Source organism: Vicugna pacos, chromosome 3 (assembly GCF_048564905.1).
Source record: "Vicugna pacos chromosome 3, VicPac4, whole genome shotgun sequence".
In the NCBI taxonomy this organism is placed as follows: domain Eukaryota; kingdom Metazoa; phylum Chordata; class Mammalia; order Artiodactyla; family Camelidae; genus Vicugna; species Vicugna pacos.
The window spans coordinates 31,965,307-31,984,405 of record NC_132989.1 but is presented as its reverse complement, the minus strand read 5'-3'; the positions used below and the strand labels follow the sequence as shown (position 1 = coordinate 31,984,405).

Below are 19,099 nucleotides of genomic sequence, written 5' to 3'. Positions count from 1 at the left end.
GAGTATTTATCATTGCCCAACTTATAATTTCAAGCTAAGATGACTCAGTATGCCCTTGATTTTTAACCTTCTACAGTCTTCGGTTGCTTAAAGTTTACCTCTCTGATGTCCTTATCAGTCAGCTAACTACACACTGTGATCCTACATTCTGATGATTCTCCTCAGAAAAGTGAAAACAGCTGTTCAGCTGTTCAGTCAGTCTGAAGCACCAGGTGCTTCTTAAATTTCAGTTCTTTCTTTCCTCATTTGTATTCATGCTGCAGCTGATGAAACTACTATCTCTTTCAAATTATTTGGCATTTTCTCTACAGAAAATTGTAAAGTCAATATAGATGAGCTGAGAATTTTTAAAAGTGACAATGAAAGTCCTGAGGTAAATTCAATGAGTTGTAAGTTTTCTAATGCATAATTCTGATTTAAGTCAGCTTTTAGGTAACTACTCTTATTTGAAAGTCAAGGAGGAATCCATATGAACTGATGTTTTCATTTGTGTAAAACATGTAATAATTTGAAACTGCAGGTGTTAGCTACATTTATTATACAACATAAACAAAGATCAACACCTTCCAAAGACAAAGGGTGAATGCTCTGTGGCTAAAACCAACCAAGAGAAAAAAGGTGTCGAGGATAGACAGACTGCATTGAATCCATGAGCTCTGGGATTTTACATTCCCTTGAGCTGTCTCAGTGCCTGGTGGACAGCTGGTAGAGAAAAGGCCAAAGTGAACTGCACCAGTAATCAATAGTACATAGTATGGTGGCTGGGGAGGTGGCTGGGGAAGGTAAGGGCAAGAAGAGACTTCATAGTGGGGACAGGAAGAGGAGTGGCTTCTGAAAATATTAAAAAAATTTTTTAATTGAGGTAGTCAGTTTACAATATTGTGTCAATTTCTGGTGTACAGCACAATGCTTCAGTCATACATGGAAACACATATATTCATTTTCATATTCTTTTTCACCATTAGCTACTACAAGATATTGAATATATTTCCCTGTGCTATACAGTATACACTTGCTTATCTATTTTATATATACCGGTCAGTATCTACAAATCTTGAACTCCCAGTTTATCCCTTCCCATCCCTCTCCCCACTGGCAACCACAAGTCTGTATTCTATGTCTGTGAGTCTGTCTCTGTTCTATATATAAGTTCATTCGTCTTTTTTTCCCTTAGATTCCACATATGAGTGATATCATATGGTATTTTTCTTTCTCTTTCTGGCTTACTTCTGTTAGAATGACATTCTCCAGGGCCATTCATGTGCTGCAAATGGCATTATTTTATCATTTTTTATGGCTGAGTAGTATTCCATTGTATAAATATTTCACAACTTATTTATCCAGTCATCTGACTATGGACGTTTACATTGTTTCCATGTCTTGGCTATTGTAAATAGTGCTGCTATGAACATTGGGGGTGCTGTTGTCTTTTTGAATTAAGGTTCCCTCTGGATATATGCCCAAGAGTGGGATTGCTGGGCCATATGGTAAGTCTATTTTTAGTCTTTTGAGGAATTTTCATACTGTTTTCCACAATGGCTGCACCCCACTAACAGTGTAGTAGGGTTCCCTTTTCTGAGAATATAAATTAATGGGTTCTGGGTGAGAAAAATAACACTCAGGGCTATGGGAATGGCTAATGTGCAAACTTTGAGTTACAATAAAATCTGGTTCATCCTTGGAATTGCTTTATGTCTATGGTTTCTGATAATCTGAATAAAGATTCTTATAATTCCAAATGTCTTCCCCAAAAGTTTAAGCATTAATTTAGAAAATATACATTTAAAGCTTGAAAAAACTCAAAACAAAACAAAAATATAATTTTAGTAATAAATTTGCAGACTTATTCATTATTTAATTTACTCCAGGTGTAACTTTAGGTTATAAGTAGAGGTTCTATATTTAAATTCTTATGAAGTATAGAACTATAAAAATGATCATATACAATCCAGTCATTTCAGAAAGAAAATATAGTCAGAATTTTTTTAAACATCAGTAAAGATCTACTTAAAATTCCCACTAAAATTGTTCCACAAGTGCTATAATTTCTAGGGTTTACAGTTTTAAAAGCAAAAACCAGGAAAATTTACATAAGTTGAGTATACCAAGTAAGTAAACAGGCATTTTAAAATGTTTGTTCAAATTATGACTTTAGCATATTGTAATTTGGAGAAAAATTTTAGAGATCTTTTAGTCTAATTCCCTCGATAGAAGAGGTGAGACAATGATGCCCACTAACAGCCTGGACACCCAAGTTCACACTGCAAATCGACATCAGAGGCAGAAAGTGAATCTAGTTCTTCTAATTCCTGGTCTACCTTCCTTTTCATTGCATCACATTTTACCAGGAAAATAATTTTAAAAAATAAATAAATATCCTAATGCTTCACTGATAATGTTATGTTTTATCCTGGCCAAGGTTCAGTACAAGTGAACTATAATCAAAATTAGAAGGAAGAAAAGAGGAAACATACACTACTGGTAGAGTCTCCATCTTGACAATGTATTTGTAAAACTTAGGAAAAAAACTCCGGATTTGGCTGCCCAGATATAAGTAATATTTAAAGAAATGTGGCTATTGTGGAACACTTTTCCAAGCTACAAGAGAAAAATTAGGGTCAGTTTTGCTGTTACTATAGGAGTAATAGAAAGAGCATAAATTAATCAATTATTCATCAATTAATTTTTTTTTTTTTAGGGAAAGGAGATGACCAACAGCAAAGAATGTGCATAGACCACTGTAAGGAACTACAGATTTTTTTTTTCCACATTTGATTCTTTCTCCTGTCCCAGAGAATTAAGAATCGTTTAGGTATATTTGTCCCCAGGCCACATATGACTACTAAATACAGTGATGTTTGCCCTTGTTTTCAGACTTGATTAAAATGACTGATAGAATAAATAAATAAAATGACTGGTGTATTATGGTTGATATCCTTCTAAATTCGATAAAGGAAACTGTAATTACAGCCAATCTAACCTGATGCTCCTAACAAAATACTTACAATATGTAATGAGGACATCTTTGTCCTATTTATGACCTGTAAAATGGCTAAGAAATTATAGTTTAACTGGATGCTTTGATATGACTAAATATATATTTACCTGACTATCTAAGGTTTCCATGACAAAAATTAAAATGTAAGCTAATTTTTTTCAGTCTCCCTAAGAATTATGTCTGCAGTCAAATGTAGTTCTTTCAAGTAATGCCTATTAGAATAAGAATAAAGGTTACTATACTTTTTCTCAGAAAAGGGCTTCTATAATTTTAAGTAGATGCAATGTTTAGGGGATTCATGTAAGCCTATAGCAGAAGGACTTGGAAAAACTAGAGAACAAAATGCCGCTATTAATCCTATTTCAGATATAACCAGTATTAAGATCTTTTATTTAGATTTTTTTTTCACTTTTTATCATCTTTAGTATCTTTAAATTCTTCCTTAAGTTTTTCTTATGGCACAAATCTCTCTTTCAGTGATTTGAGTCTAATTCTCATTTTCCAACCTTTAACAGAGGTAGAACCTTAGTGATGGCTATAATATGTGAGAGTCTCCATTAGAAAAGTAATTACCAGCTTACAAATGTTTTGTATTGTTAAGAGTGGCTTTCACATATATCATTTCTATTGAAATTGGATATGCTTGTGAAGACTCAGGACTGTTACCCTGATTACAGACAGAGGTTAGTTTCTTCTCAGGGTCCTTTGTACCTAATGACAAAGAACTCACTTTACTGTCATCTCCCATCATTCCTTTATACAGTGAGAGCAGGTGGGTGGTGGCATGTGGGGTAATAGTGGTGTATTTCTCTCTCACGTGCAAGTCCATAGGTAGTCATACCTAACTACTACTTAGATCCCATTGTCTAGAACTGAATTCCTTGGCCTTACCCTGCTACAAGGGAGGGTAAGAAATGTGGCCTTGATGTGGGGCAGCCATGTGCCCAGATGAATACCAGGGACTTTATTAACAGAGAATAAGTGGAAAATGGATTTAAGGGAACAACTAACAGTCTCTTCTATACACCACACCCACATGTTAACTTTGTATTAAGAATCAAATTAGTTGTGCCTAGGATGTGCCATAGGAATTTCTTTAATCTTAGTTGGACCCTCAGCCAAACTAACATTATTCATAGTTTTCAAACTACTCAAATGTACTTCATGCAGAGAAAACATAAATTGGAATCAAGGACCATATAGAAGAAAAAAAATCTCTAAACATGATGTTACCTAGAATTTACAATGAGACATGCTTATTGTACATTTTAGAAGTGAAGAAAATAATTACAGAAATAGATTTCACTCCAAAGAAATCGCTTGTATAAATTGATGTACTTTATTTGTTAAGGGTTTGGCTCTGACCTTTTTTTCTAGTGACTTGCTGAAGGTTCTCAAAATAGTATGAAGTGTTATATTAAAGGGACAGGATTCAGTCATAAAATTTAGCTTTGTTTGGGAATTCTAAAACGTAGCCAGGTTATTGTCATGACAGAACACTTCAAGGTGCTTCACAAAAGATGTACAATTACTTATCAACTGTAATGCAATCTGTGGTCCCAAGATAAGGATTGAAAACAGAAGGAAACAAGTGAGTCATTACAACTATTGGCTTCTATTTTTGATAAGATTATAAAGGAATTGCCTGCTTTCAGTCTTAGCGGCTTCCTATGTGACTATGCACGAAGAATGTAGGTGTGGTAAATAAAACAGAAGAAGCTATTTTAATACATCTTCATAACATTTTGCACATACTTTTAAACTGAGTTCACTGAATGCAATCTGACCTTTAAAAAATTATATTACACTAAAAATTAAAAGAAAAATAAATACAAATTAAAAGCAAAAAAAAAAAAAGAGATCTTCCTATTTTTACTAAAATAAGGTCCTGATTTGGTGTCCTCTAAATTCCTATCTACTTGCATTCTACAGAGTATGATTTAAATTATCTGTATTAAGTCTTTTAATATGTAAATGTTTCTTTTCCTTTTTGACCAGGATTCTTGGGTTTACAATCACTAACACTTCCCAGTTCCTGGGCTTTATTGGGGGAAAATTAGATCAGGATGATTTTTTTTTTCTTCAAAATTACATGTTTTTCTAACTTACTACAGCTTCAAGCAGAGTCACCTTCTGATGGGTTCACGGTTTCATCACTGGCATTTTGACATTCCTGGCCTTTGTACACTTTTGGCTTAACTCTTTGTATCCTTGATAGGCATACCCAAAAACGTGAAGGAAGGCCTTGAAAAGATGACTAATCCTCAGAATGGTAAACAGAAATCTGGGATTTCCAGTGGGATGTCCTATGATAAGTTTAATTCAATTTCAAACTAGGGATCTCTAGCAGCACCTAAGCAAATATATCTGACAGTGAGGGTGAACAGAAATAACAAGTGTTGTACTGCTGAATTTTACGCCCAGTGTTCAAAACTTTTTCTTTAGTGGTAATGAGTATCAATAGCCAGCACTATCAAATATTTACTATGCATAGACACTGTTATATGTATAGTAAGCATTCTCTAATGAAATTCTTACAACAATCTCTAAGGTAGGAATCCAGTCTAATTAGTAAGGTGACTGGACCACAAGGAGGTCAAGAATTCGCCCAAGGTCACACATCTAGGATGTGGCAGATGGGAGATACCTACTTAAGCAGTCTTACTCTAGAATCCACGCTCCTGCTCTCCAGATTGATCCATCTTCCTCCTTTGTTCATGACCTAAGTCACAGTTTCAGAAAGGTATTTCTCTTGGTAGGGGGAGAGTATAGTTCAGTGGCAGAGTGTGTGCTTAGCATGTACAAGGTCCTGGGTTTAATCCCTAGTACCTCCATTAAAGTAAGTTAGTAAGTAAGTAAGTAAATAAATAAACCTAATTTACACCCCCCTAAAGAAAACAGATTTGGTAAAACAAACAAACAAACAAAAACATTTCTCTTAAAAATAAAATTGAAGACATTTTGGAACTGTTTAAAAGTTTTGTGGCTCATTTGGATAACATTTGGGTTGCTGCTTCCTTCTCTGATAACTACTGTCTACTCTCCTTCCACCCATATGGCTACAATGGGGGCAGCAGTTTGACCCTGTCTTCTAGACCACAACTTACTGATCCACGGGTGGACAACTGACTCAAGATGAGCCACTGAGACCTATTCCAGGATATGCAGAGTTGACTGAGGTTCCAATTTTACCTGGTAATCTTCTTGAATAGTGAACGTGTAAAACAAGGAAGCCAGTAGCAAAGACCATTTTCTACCACATGAACCAGGTAAGGGAGAGAGAGAAAAAAAAAAAACTGTTGTGCAAATGAAAAATAAATCAAACCTTGACAGAAAAGCAGCAGTGGCTTCCTGGGTTTTCTAGAGTGGGTAGATTGCAAAACTGACTCCAGTTCTTCACTCCCCTTCGTGTATGCCACTCCCTTCACAATATGACTTTACAGCTCTTCCCATCAAGAGGCAGAGCCTGGTATCTCATCTTTTGAATCTGAGCTGGCCTTATGACTTGATAAAAGTAACAGAGTGCCAGTTTCAGGCCTAGATTACAAGAAGCTTTGCATGCTTATACTTTTTCTCTTTGATCCATCCACTTCCTGAGAACATGCTTGGCTCGCTTGCTGGAAGGATAAGGAACATAGGTAATGTGCCCATCCAAGGCCATTCTAAGAAGCCACTTCCAGGGGAGGGTATAGCTCAGTGGTAGAACATGTGCTTAGCATGCATGATGTCCTGGGTTTAATCCCCAGTACTTCCATTAAAAATAAATAAATAAATAAGCCTAATTACCTCCTCCCCCACCCCACCCCACACAAAAAAGAAAGAAAGAAAGAAAGAAAATTAAGAAGCCAGTCCCTAAGTAAGGCACAAGCTGACTAAAGAGACATGAAGAAACCCAGCTGAGATCACATAAGCCCAACTCAAATGAAGAGAGCTACCCAACCAACCCACAGACTTGTGGAAAATAATAAACAATTGTTATTATAAGCTGCTAAGTCTTGGGTTGTTATTATGCAGCATTAGCTAACTGATACAGTTACCTACAGTGCTTCCGTCCATGGTTCTGGAGGCCTAGCCACATCCCAGCACTAAGGTTCCATGGTTCAAGCTTTTAGTCTTATAATAAATTTTCCAGTTTATCTCAAGTTTTCTCCATTGAATTTCTGTCATTTATAACCCCCCAAAATTTAAGCAACCAGGGGTTTATGGGATCTGAGAATAGCAGGGACAGCATCTTATTCTTACACAGAGTTCTGCAAGAGGTAACCAGATCTTGTGACACTGTGGCTCAAGAATACTGGGTAGGGAAACATGGAGTCTGTTAATCAGTGTCTAGTCAGGAAAACCAAAGCCAAGTTAAATATTGCAATTAGAGGAAATTTAATCCAAGGCATTGGTTATCAAAGTAGTAAGAGAAAAAATAGGGAAGAAGGAAGGTGGAGGATGAAAAGCAAGGATGATACCCAAAGAACAGACACTGCCAATGCTTCTGGGCTGGGCTTCACAAGCCTGTACCTGCCACTGTGCCCACAGAGACAACACTGCAGTCAGCTCTGGATCTTCTGCTGAGGTGCTGCCCCAACCAGGGAACCCTGGCAACACTGTCACTGCAGTAAATACCATCACTGCTGCCTGAGATGATGTCAGAAACGGGAAGCCATAGGTGGATCACTTTTCCTCACTTCCTGACTTCCAGTATCCCATCAGTGCCTCCCATTAACAACCGCAGTCAGAAGCCTGCTGGCGAGGGACCCTGGGAAATGTAACTTGCTGACTTTCAGCTCTCTAGAATATCAAAAGAGCAAAGAAGAGCAGCAGGAGCAGAGCTGAAAGCGAACAGACAAATGACCAGTATAGGAGAGAGAGTTATGTATTTTAAGAGTAGTACCTTGAAGTCTTATTAAAAGATCTCCATGGCCAAACCAAGGTTGAAAGAAGCTGAGCTATCTCAACTCACGTACTTGCAGAACTGGACAAGGAACGTGTTCACGGTGCTTAACATCAAAGATCAGCAGGTTTACTCCAAAGTGTGTGAATAGCACAATGTCCCTGGGACTCTGACAGAATCCTACAGAAGGGGAAGGAAATCTAAAAAAAAGAGTGACATTGAATTTTCCCTCAAAATAGTAAGAGAGAACAAAAGATTAAATTTTATTTGGAGAAAGAAAACAATGGGACATTTCTTACAAGCAGAGCATTCAAGTGAGTGTCATACACACTCTAAATAGTGGAGTTCCAAGAGGCCTCAGCATGCCACATAACATGGGATGGATAAGGAAACTGGGGGACTTAATGACATGCTGGAGGATTGCACAGTTGTTACAGAGCCAGGCACACTGACTTCTGAGCTAGTCTTTCCACTGGACCATGCTGCCGCCCGGTTACATAACAGTGCACTAGAAATAGATGTACCATGAGCTCTGCTATGGATGCCTCAATGTTTGTGGCTAGGTTTCTACTTTTATTTTGTTGGTAGTGAAACCAGCAGATTTATTCCCCCTAAATTATGTAACTAATGTACAAATATATTCTCACTGCAACAACTTACAAGTATACATGTGTCTGAAGCATGAAAATGAAGTCCCCCTTTGCAATCCACATCCATAGTTAGAGGAATTGATATAGGAGCTGAGATTGCTAATCAAGGAACAAGGACCTTGAACTCAATCCTTTACTGAAACCTGGCCAACAGAAACCTGGATGGAGATGAAAACCTTACAAGACCATCAATGGGGTGAGCTGGTTTTTATGATTTGTTTGTTTTGCAGTATTGAATCCACTTTTAGGGCAGATTGTTTCTTTGATCTAATAATCCTGAATAGGCCATTTATGCAAGTATTAAGATGATCTCTCATCCGAATAGAAGGTGTTTCAGATGGTGAGCCCCTCAAAGAATATTTGAGTACGCAGAGGTTCACATAGGAGGCTGCCTATATGGGTAAGCAAAGTGTTCTTAGCTTATATGCATATGGTGCTTACTGTGTGCAAGTATTATTCTTTTTAAGAGAACTGTTTTGTTTTATATGTTTGGCTTGGGATCTCACTGTCCTAAAAATGTCTCTTGTTCTTATGGATAAATGTGTGTACTCATTTCAGTCTTGCTGATAGGAAATTTGGATCTGAGTTCTGAGAAGTTGAAAGAGCTATTTTCTCTAGAGTCATGGTACATGTCAATGCTGCTTTGAGGCCATGAGATAGTGGGCAGCCTTCTAAGCACTGTGAGATGGAAGGTGCCTTCACACAGGCAAGGGCACCATTGGCAATGGTGACGGCAAGTCTCCTTCAGGACCATTATAGTCAGTGGACGTGGACCCAGGGGAGCCACAGCAGGAAGGTGGATACCTCCTGGAGATCAGAGCAGGCCGACTATGTAACAGTTAGGAATGATCTGAGTATTAGATACAAATGAAAGTCCAGTTTTTAATTGCAAATTGTCAAAGTTTGCAATATACCAGTTACAATTCATAGAAATATATACTCCTCGCCAAATCTGTTTTTTGGAAGGTTACACACCAAAACTAGCACAGGCTATCTCTGGATAACAGGATTAAGAATGCTTATAAATTCTCTTTCACTTTTGCTGTTGTGTATTTTTTGTTTTTTCAGCAATGTGCATGTACTAGTTGTATAATTTTTTCTAACTAGTGTAAAATTATTCCAAAGGAGGAAAATAAAAGATTATACACCACATTTCAGTTAAGATCAACACATACTTTTTTATGCTTATATGACAGTTTTTGAAGAACATGTGAAAACATCTTTTATTTTTTGGAATATCATTAGTTAAGACATAATTGCCATTCATTAATGATCAGATTATTTGGAGTAGCAGCATGTGGGTGTGTACCGATAATTCGGTACACATAGTCTTATAGAGTCATTTGGGACTTGGTTTGTTTATCTGTTCTTCAGGGGAAATCATAGGGCTGTGGTTGGAGAACTTATCCTAGTAAAACCTGTTGAAAGGCCACTGAAGTTACTTGTTTGGTCCTGTTTGCTATACAGTTAACACCCCTTCATGGTTTCCAGAGTTCTGCAGAGCAGTCACGGGAAGAATAAATAAGACATCTGTTCCTCTAGTTTGCTCTGGTAGAACATGTGTCCATAGTCTTAAAGGTGGGCCTCTTTATTTAAGTATGTATAGGGTGGCCAAAAATATTCGATCAATTTATAAATTGTCAGGCCATTTGTCTTGAAAAATATAGATTGAAAATGGGGGACTTTATACTTTCAATGAGTGAATTGGATGATCTGTGAAACACATGTCAATAAAATTGTTTTAAGAGAGAAGGCTAGAATACAGGATAACACCTTGGAATAGTAAAGAGAACACAATGCCCTGAACTCAATAATTATTTGTTGAATGAATCAATACATGAATGATAGCCTAAACAGAGTAATTTAATCAACTTACTTTTTAAAATAAGCGTAACATGTATAGTTTAGAATTTATATCATTGATTAAAATGTAAGAAAAACCTAAGCCCTAAGTTTTAGGGATATTTGAAGAAAGACTCTACAGACAAACTGTAAAATTACAATTGATTTGTAGCATTATTGCAAGTACCAATAAAAAAATAGAAGGGAATCAGAGTTCTAGAGATGTAAATATAAATCAAGTTATTAAGGCAGTTTTTAAGCTCTGAGAATGGTATACGTGGTAGCCAGCCTAGAAGAGACCCTAATGACTCCCACTTCCTGATATTCATATAATCAATCCCCTCCCACGTTATGTTACAGTTGTTCTACGACGATAGCATATGGCAGAAGTGGTAGCTTGTCACTTCCAAGGCTGTCATAAAAGACAGTTAGCTTCCATGTCCCCTTCCCAACCAACTCTCTCTCTCAGATAATTTGCTCTGGGGGAAACGAGCTGCCGTGTCACGAGCAGCCCTAGGAGAGGCCCAGGTAGTGAGGAAACGAGCCTCCTGCTAATGGCCACCAAGTGAGCTTAGAAGCAGGTGTCCCAGTTAAGTCAAGTCTTCAGATAACTGCAGCCCCAGCTGACAGCTTAACTGCGACTTCATGAGTGACCCGAGCCAGAACCACCCAGTTAAGCTCCTCCTGGATTCCTGTCAGAAACTGTGTGGGATAATAAAGGTTTGTTGTTTTAAGCTACTAAATTTCAGGGTAATTTGTTACATAGCAATAGATAAAGTAGAGAATAAGAGAACTAACACAAATGTAGAGATCTCAGATTTATGTAACATTAGAGGCTTTTCTGGAAAACAGAACTGGTGAAATTGTATAAGACCTAGCCTTCTATCCTATTAATTCCTTTCTCTCCAAAAGATTTTAACCTGATTGACGGGAAGATTTTACTCTCCTGTGGAATCGTTTTTCTAATTATATAATGAAAGTCCGTAGAAAATTTAGTTATTTTAAGTTGGTCATGGTTTTTCTCTATAAATATTAATGTTCTATTCTTCAATACTAGATGTACTCTTCTTATAATAACCATAAAATTTATTATGTAAGAAACATGATTTTACATTGAAGTCTAGAAGAGAAGAGTTAACAAATGTTAAGATTTTTTTCCACTACAGAATTTTCTTATTCTTATCATGATTTTTGACAATAGGTAATTTTCCATTCCCTCAAACTAGAGTGTAGAGGATTCTCTTTTGTAGATGTATAGCTCAAAAACACGTGAAGGTGTTGCTGTCCACTGTCAGATAAAATGAACCCAGTCTTAGAAAAAGCCATTCCTATTAAAGAAAGAAAAAAGAATTTCCTTTCTTCTGCTGGTTTAACAGTGCCAATTTAGTATAATGAATATCTCCAAATAAAGATGAGTGCGCTGAGTGATGAGAATGTGATGGCATTTACAGATTATCTCCCCAGTCCCTCTTTTCTTCCCTACCATTTACATAGCTATAGGGTGACTCCTGGCAACCATGTTCATCAGACAACACCCTTTGGCCCAAGTTGATTGTGTCAAGGTAAACATCTGCTAATCCTGGAAATCTGGAATGGTGAACGGGGTGGGGAGATGCGAGAAGACTGGGATTGATTTCATCTTTCTCAAGGTGGCTCAATCTGTGACATAAACTTGGTTGCTGTCTTTGGCCATGTTTTTATCCATGCAGAATGAAGCAAAGGAAGACTGGTGGCTGAGAGGAGGTAATGAATCAGAAGTGCAGAAATGAGTATACACAGGAGTCGAGAGAATGTTTCTAGCTCCATTCTCGTCCTTAAGTTAGCCCTGTATTCTTCTAATATATTCCTCTTTTTTGTTAAACTCAGGCAGGGTTTTGTTTATTAAAAAAAGAGTTCAAATACAGAAATAGTATAGTGATATAGTCTAAGGATTAATTAAGGAAATAAGGAAAGATTTAACTATACAGCTATTGATCAGCGCATTTAAAACATTTAACAGAGCATTTAAACATTTAACAGAAATGGATTACTACCTCTATAATGTACCCAATATAAACCATGTTGTAGGGTAATATTAGTATAAGATGATAAGTTTATGATACATGCTAATGAAAAAAGTAAATCTGAGATTCTGTCCTATATAATCAACATTTTGTTTTTAATTATTCATATATTGGCATATCGGAAATTGTGGCATTGCATAAACTACAATGTCAGTTGTAGCACTCTCTGAACAGTGGAATTGCAAAACTTTAATTTCCCCTCCTTTTCAAAAAATCTCACTATCAGTAAGGAACTTGCATTTCTTGTACATTAAGAACAAAGAAAGTTTAACATCAAAAGCAAAATTAAAATATGTGGAATGTTTGTCAGTCCACAAGTTCAGTAAAACTAAAAGCTGTAAAGGTTTAAAAAGAGAGAGATCTTGGCATTTGCTTAATATCAAGTGAAATCAGATCATATGATGGTCGTGAGAATGTGAAACAAGGAAAAAAAAAACCTCCTGCAAGTGCATTATAGTTTGATTGTCATAGTTATATTGTGCAGATAAACAACAGGTTTATAAAAACTAATTGTATAAACAGTATGTGGTTTGTAAGGCTCGCTCATTCTCTGTGGGCAACTAGCCACTGTCTCTAATCTCACTCATACAGTAACTATTTAATCCAAAGTATAAATCCAACAGATAACAAGCATACCCTGGAGGGACGAAGTATGCTAAAATCTAAGCACACAGTGATAAACTGTCATTTATATTTGAAGGAGATGGTTGAAAAGGACCAAAAAGAAAAAAATGTAATGAAAAAGTAGAAAATGATCAGATTGTATACTGAAAACATTTTTGCAGAAACAGATTAACTAAACCATGATTCATTCAAATATAAAACATCAAAATGAAATTCTCTCTAAATACCTGCATGGCATCTCACCCTTTCTAACCTTTTTTATACCAAAGAACCTCAATCACAAGATGGGGTTGGCAGTATTTCAGAAATGCTATTCAACAGTACAAAATCCTTTTTTTGGAAACTAGGATTAGCTTAACACAAATATGGGTATGTAAAAGTAGGCACTGAGTTATGCAATATTTATTCAAGTGGAATTCTTCCAATATTTTCTGGAAGAGAGGTACTTTTCAATAATGCCATCCTGTAGACCAACATTGTAGAGGAAGTGCTTATGAGTATTCATTTTTTTTCAAACGAGTGTTCTTAAGAATAAAAAGGCATTAAAGTGTGAGAGCAATGTAAGTCCCAGATTTTTTATGTACTTAATGATTAATTTCAATAAAGTTTATTTAGAAATAAAATAAGCTCAGGGTTTTGTTGGTTTTTTTTAATATGGAAGTTCTCCCCATTACCTTTTTTCCATTTATTAAATTCTGAAAAAAGTTACTTGAATCTACAAGCTTCTAACTTCTCTCTTTCAATTCACCCATAGCAAGCTTGTTGCATTTCAAGGGTGAATTGTCTCCACCTTCATCATCTGTACAATAAGCTATCTACATTACTGTCTCGATCTCTTCATTCTGTGTTACCTATTTCAGTCTGGTCTCTGATCTGATGGTAGAATTGAACTATATGTTCTCTCCCACCATTACACATAGCCCTAAACTCCTATTTTCCTGAGTTCCTATTTTCTATTAGTTTTTCTTTTTCCTCTTGACTCCTGAAATCTGATCATTATCTGAAATTCAGTCTATAGCCCACTGGTCATCTCTTCACAAAGTCTTCTTTTAGAGACTCATTCATTCTCAGGATCTCAACAGTCAAAATGATTCCTAAATCTTAGTGCCAACTGCCGGCTGGGTATTACCATTATGTTCTGGCCCCATCTAGAGTAGAACACATCAACTTGCTCTATAAGCTGACTGTTCTCATTCTTTACTATTTTATTACTGGGTTCTAACAATTCTTTCATAGAGTCTCTGAAATCCATTTCTTGATTTCTCTTTGCAATTACTTGTCTTAGGCTATGGCCCTATCATCACATGGATTTCTCCTTGCCTGCTGTCTGACATTGGTCCCTCAAAAGAAGAGCTAAGACACAGGCTTGTATATTGATAGTGTACATGGGCAGTGATCCCAAGGAGCATGATTGAAAGGCCGAGGGAGTGGGATAGAGAAGGAGGGAGAGCCACTCCAACGATGCCTATTGAATTGGCCACCATTGTATGTAACTGATGCTAAGTCTCACCAGGATCTACTAATGGGCTTTATGAAATGCATCTCTGAAAATTCACCTGGGGGATGAAAGAAGGAAATATTTACTTATAAGATCCTGTCCCCCATTGATTAAAGATGGCTCTACTGGCAATAACTCGCCTGCACTTCCTGATTGCACATGCATAAGTCCGTGCATTTCCACTGGCCTTCACTATGGCATTAGAGAAGCCCTGGGCAGGAAGTAGTAGGTAAATGTTTTGAGCTTACGTGAGTATTGTCCAATTGCACCTACAAGACATGGCACAAAGGGAACTGAGTGGCTTATAAAAGCACAAGATATGTCTTATTTAATTTGTGGTGTGTCTCTCTTGTCTCTTCAGTGGGACTCTAAATATCTCAGAGGCATATATTCAACTAGTAGAGAATTTTACTAACACTACCACCCTCTCCTGGCTCTGCCCCCAATATTGATGCCAAGGCACCCCCCCACCACACACACACATACACACTGTTTTTAAAGTTTGTATTTTGAATTGTTTTCTCATGATGTTACTGTGTTCCTGTTATCTGGCTTCCTTAAGATCATGGCACATCTATGGAGGGAGTCTGGCTAGTTTAGCAACACAGTCACTGGCTGAAGAAATAAAGAAAGGGAGTGGACTACCTAAAGCTGGAACACTGGACTCATTAGCCCTCACATTCCAGCCAACCAACCTAGTAGCTTAAGTAACTAACCTAGTAACTTAAGGTCAGTTTTCATTACATTTTCTTATTTTTACATCCTACAGCTTAGACAGACATTTTTTGCATTCCTTCTTTAATCTAGTCAATCACAATGGTCTGGAAGACTTTAACAGTTGTGTATAAGTTCAAGTTATAATGATGCTCAAACATGTTTATATCCTACACACCAATAATGTTTATTTCTAAAATGTTCTAAAATTGAATAGAGAGAAAATACTAAACAAGCAATTCTCCAATGAAGACATACAATGGCAAATAGGCACGTGAAAAAATGCTTAATATCGCTAATTATCAGAGAAATGCAAATCAAAACTACTGGTATCACCTCACACCAGTCAGAATGGCCAGCATTAAAAAGTCCACAAATAATAAAAGCTGGAGAAGGGGTTGAGAACAGGGAACCCTCCTACACTGTTAGTGGGATTGTAGTTTGGTGTAGCCATTATGGAAAACAGTATGAAAACTTCTTAAAAAACTAAAAATAGACTTATCATATGATCCAGAAATCCCACTCCTGGGCATATATCCAGAGGGAACTCTTCACCCCAATGTTCATAGCAGCACTATATACATTAGTCAAGACATGGAAAAACCTTAATGTCCATCGACAGATGACTGGATAAAGAAGTTGTAGCATATTTACACAATAGAATACTACACAGACATAAAAATATTAAAAACGCCATTTGCTGCAACATGGATGGACCTGGAAATCATCATTCTGAGTAAAGTAAGCCAGAAAGAGAAAGAAAAATATTGTATCACTTATATGTGGGATCTAAAAACAAAAGACACAAATGAACTTATATACAAAACAGAAAAAGACTCATAGACGTAGAAAACAAACTTACAGTTACTAGGGGAGGAAAGGGGTGAGAAGGGATAAATTGGGAGTTTGAGATTTGCAGATACTATCTACTATGTATAAAATAGATATACAAGTTTATACTGTATAGCACAGGGAACTATATTCAATATCTTACAGTAACCTGTAGTAAAAAAGGATATGAAAACAAATACATGCATGTATGTGTATGACTGAACTATTATGCTGTACACCAGAAATTGACACAACGTTGTAAAATGACTACACTTTAATAAAAAATTAAATAAATGAATAAATAATCCCAGTTCTATTAAGAAAAAGAAAAGGGAGAAAATAAATTCACCTTCTTTACCCATTGAGTACATTCATTTAACATTCATAGAATTTATTAAGCTCTTTACTTACCTGTCGGTGGTTTTCAAATGTTGAAGATGAAGTTAGCAGGATACCTCTCCCAGCAGAAACTTGCGGCATTCTTTTGACCTGAAATAAATGTCCTTTATTTTTAAGGGAAAAAAAGTTCAAGAATTTGAAAAACGTATTCATTCACTTAAAAACTGAGCATGCTACTGTGAAAAAGCACACAGTAGTCCCCCTTACCCGCCATTTTGCTTTACACAGTTTTCGTTACCTGTGGTCAACTATGATCCAAAAATATTGAATGGAAAATTCCAGAAATAAAAGAATTCATACGTTTTAAATTGCACAGCACTTGGGGTGACATACGAAATCTTGTGCTGTCCTCTTCTTGCCGGGGATGTGAATTAGCTCTTTCTCTAGCATATCCTGCCCATCAGTCATTTACTAGCTCTCTGGTAGCAGTTTCGCAGTGCTTGTGTTCCAGTGGCCCTTATTTTACTTAATAATGGCCCCAAAGCACAAGAATAGCAATGCTGGCAATTTAGATATACTTGTATTGTGCCTAACTTACAAATTTAACTTTATCATAGTATATATAGGAGAAAACCTAGCTTCTTTATGTAGTGTTCTGCACTATCCGCAGTTTCAGGCATCCACTAGGGGTCTTGGGACACATTCGTCGTGGATGATGGGGACCACTTTGTAAGATCTTGTTCATCACTTCAAAAACAAGTGTTTAGTGTTCTACCAATAAAAAATTAAATATACTCTCTGCAAAATTACAAACAAAAAACTTAGAAACATAAAAGCATCTGTAATCACACCAAGATGTCTCTAGCACTTCTTTGGTGGAGTCCTCTTCAAAATGTTTTCATGGGAATAAATTGAAGGTTTAAAAAATTCAAGAATCTCTATTCAAGTAGACGCCACAATTTCTAGTCATCAGGATTATGTCTTATTTTCCATGGTATTTACCCCAACAGCTGACACAAATGGGCTAATAAAAATGTTTAGGGGGCAGTTCATAAGTCTCATTAAAAACTAGACCAAAACAAACTATATTAATAAGCTCAATTCCCCAGAGTGTCTGCTGTTAAGTGAGACATTTAGAAAGCTGTCACATTAACCCCTTCTGATCATAAAGGGATGTTTACCAATTTTAAATAGAGTTTCTCTATGTACACCACAAGATGATAAATTTTGGCGTTTAATTGGGAATGGAATTTGGCGGTACAGGCAAGAAAGACTGATACTTATCTGGTTTTTGAAAATCAAGAAAGTGGTATCATTTGAAGCATACATGGTGCTGATGTCAAATTCTCAACATTCTTTCCTATTACCTTAACCAGAGGCATAAGACAGAGATTGATTTATCATGTCAGTGACTCATTTTCACATATGAGAAAAAGTGCCTATACTGGTAAAATTATCATTTTTAACATTTCTGCCAGAAGATTGAAAACAAAGCCCATTATTATCCCTATGTTTGAAAATTACATAGCACTTCCCTTCAGAAAAATTTGTTTTCCGTAAGTTATTTGTACGCTGGATATGAACAGTTAGCCTTTTTTAGTTTTGAATATTTTCCCTTCTAATCTAGTATTAAAAGGGAGATTGATACATCTATGGGGAAAAGAATCTTTCCTTCTCTCCATCTTTGTACCCTCCGGACTTAAAACAAGTATTTCCAATCTTCTTCAAAATGTGAATTTGAGTCCCATGTTTGTAAAACTAAGTAGTTTTGCCCTTAAGTAAATGAAGCTGGCTTTATGTTGACAATAATTTTTGCTATAGTTCTACTGTGCAGTCAAGTTTTTTTATGAAAGGAGAGAGCAGATCCTTTGAGTTAAGAGATAAAAAAAGTAATAAGTCTGACATAGGAGGCCTCGGTAATGAATGATGGTACCATTAGAATCACTTCTGTGTGACCAGATATCTACGATAACAGAATTCAATCTTGGTCCTCAGTCCCTGGCACTGGTAATTATTTAGCTGAACTTCTGCCTTAGTCCTGGTTCTCATTCTGCTTCAATACTCAGAAATAAATAAGAATCCTGTTCAGCCTGTGTCAAGCTCCTGTACTGAGGCTTGGTGTCACCTCTCTCCTTGAATAGCAGGTATGTAAGGAGGACCAGGTCATGCAGGTGTGACTTCTGGTCTGATCCAAGGCCAGCTAGCTGCTTTACCTAGAATCCATGTTGAATAGCTTTTATATCAAATGCTCTGTACTAAGATGGTGGATCATCAGTCATTAAGAAGTCAATCCTCCTCATGACTTCTCTGTCTTGTGAACAATTGGCTTTATCCCAGTCACTCCTAAGAGGGCCGAGTTGTTCAGACAGGTTTTCAAACTATCCTTTGTCAGCTGGAGAAAATAAGATGCTATGGGATAAATGTCCAACAGCATACTATGAGAAACTACAAATACTCATCAGGATCTCTAAGATCCCATGAAGCAGGAAAAATATGTGCTAATTAGCTTCAATCACTAATTAGTAGTACTTTTCAATAAGAGGTGCCTCCTTTTTAAATTACATATCTCAAAACTTGACAAAAGCCATTTTTTCAAAATAAGGCTTAAAATTATGGAGTTAGTTATCAGGTAATTTGAATTGTACAGTAAATCAC

At 36.5% G+C, this 19,099-nt stretch overlaps 1 long non-coding RNA gene across 1 annotated transcript in view; it reads right to left on the bottom strand.

Annotated features, from left to right (window-relative positions):
* Positions 1-16,566, bottom strand: part of LOC140694095 (uncharacterized) — a 49,002-nt gene extending 32,436 nt beyond the window's left edge. Inside the window, exon 1 of the long non-coding RNA XR_012069849.1 lies at positions 16,517-16,566. This is a non-coding gene — a long non-coding RNA (uncharacterized lncRNA). The remainder of the gene's footprint in view (positions 1-16,516) is intronic.
* Between the last annotated feature and the right edge of the window lie 2,533 nt (positions 16,567-19,099).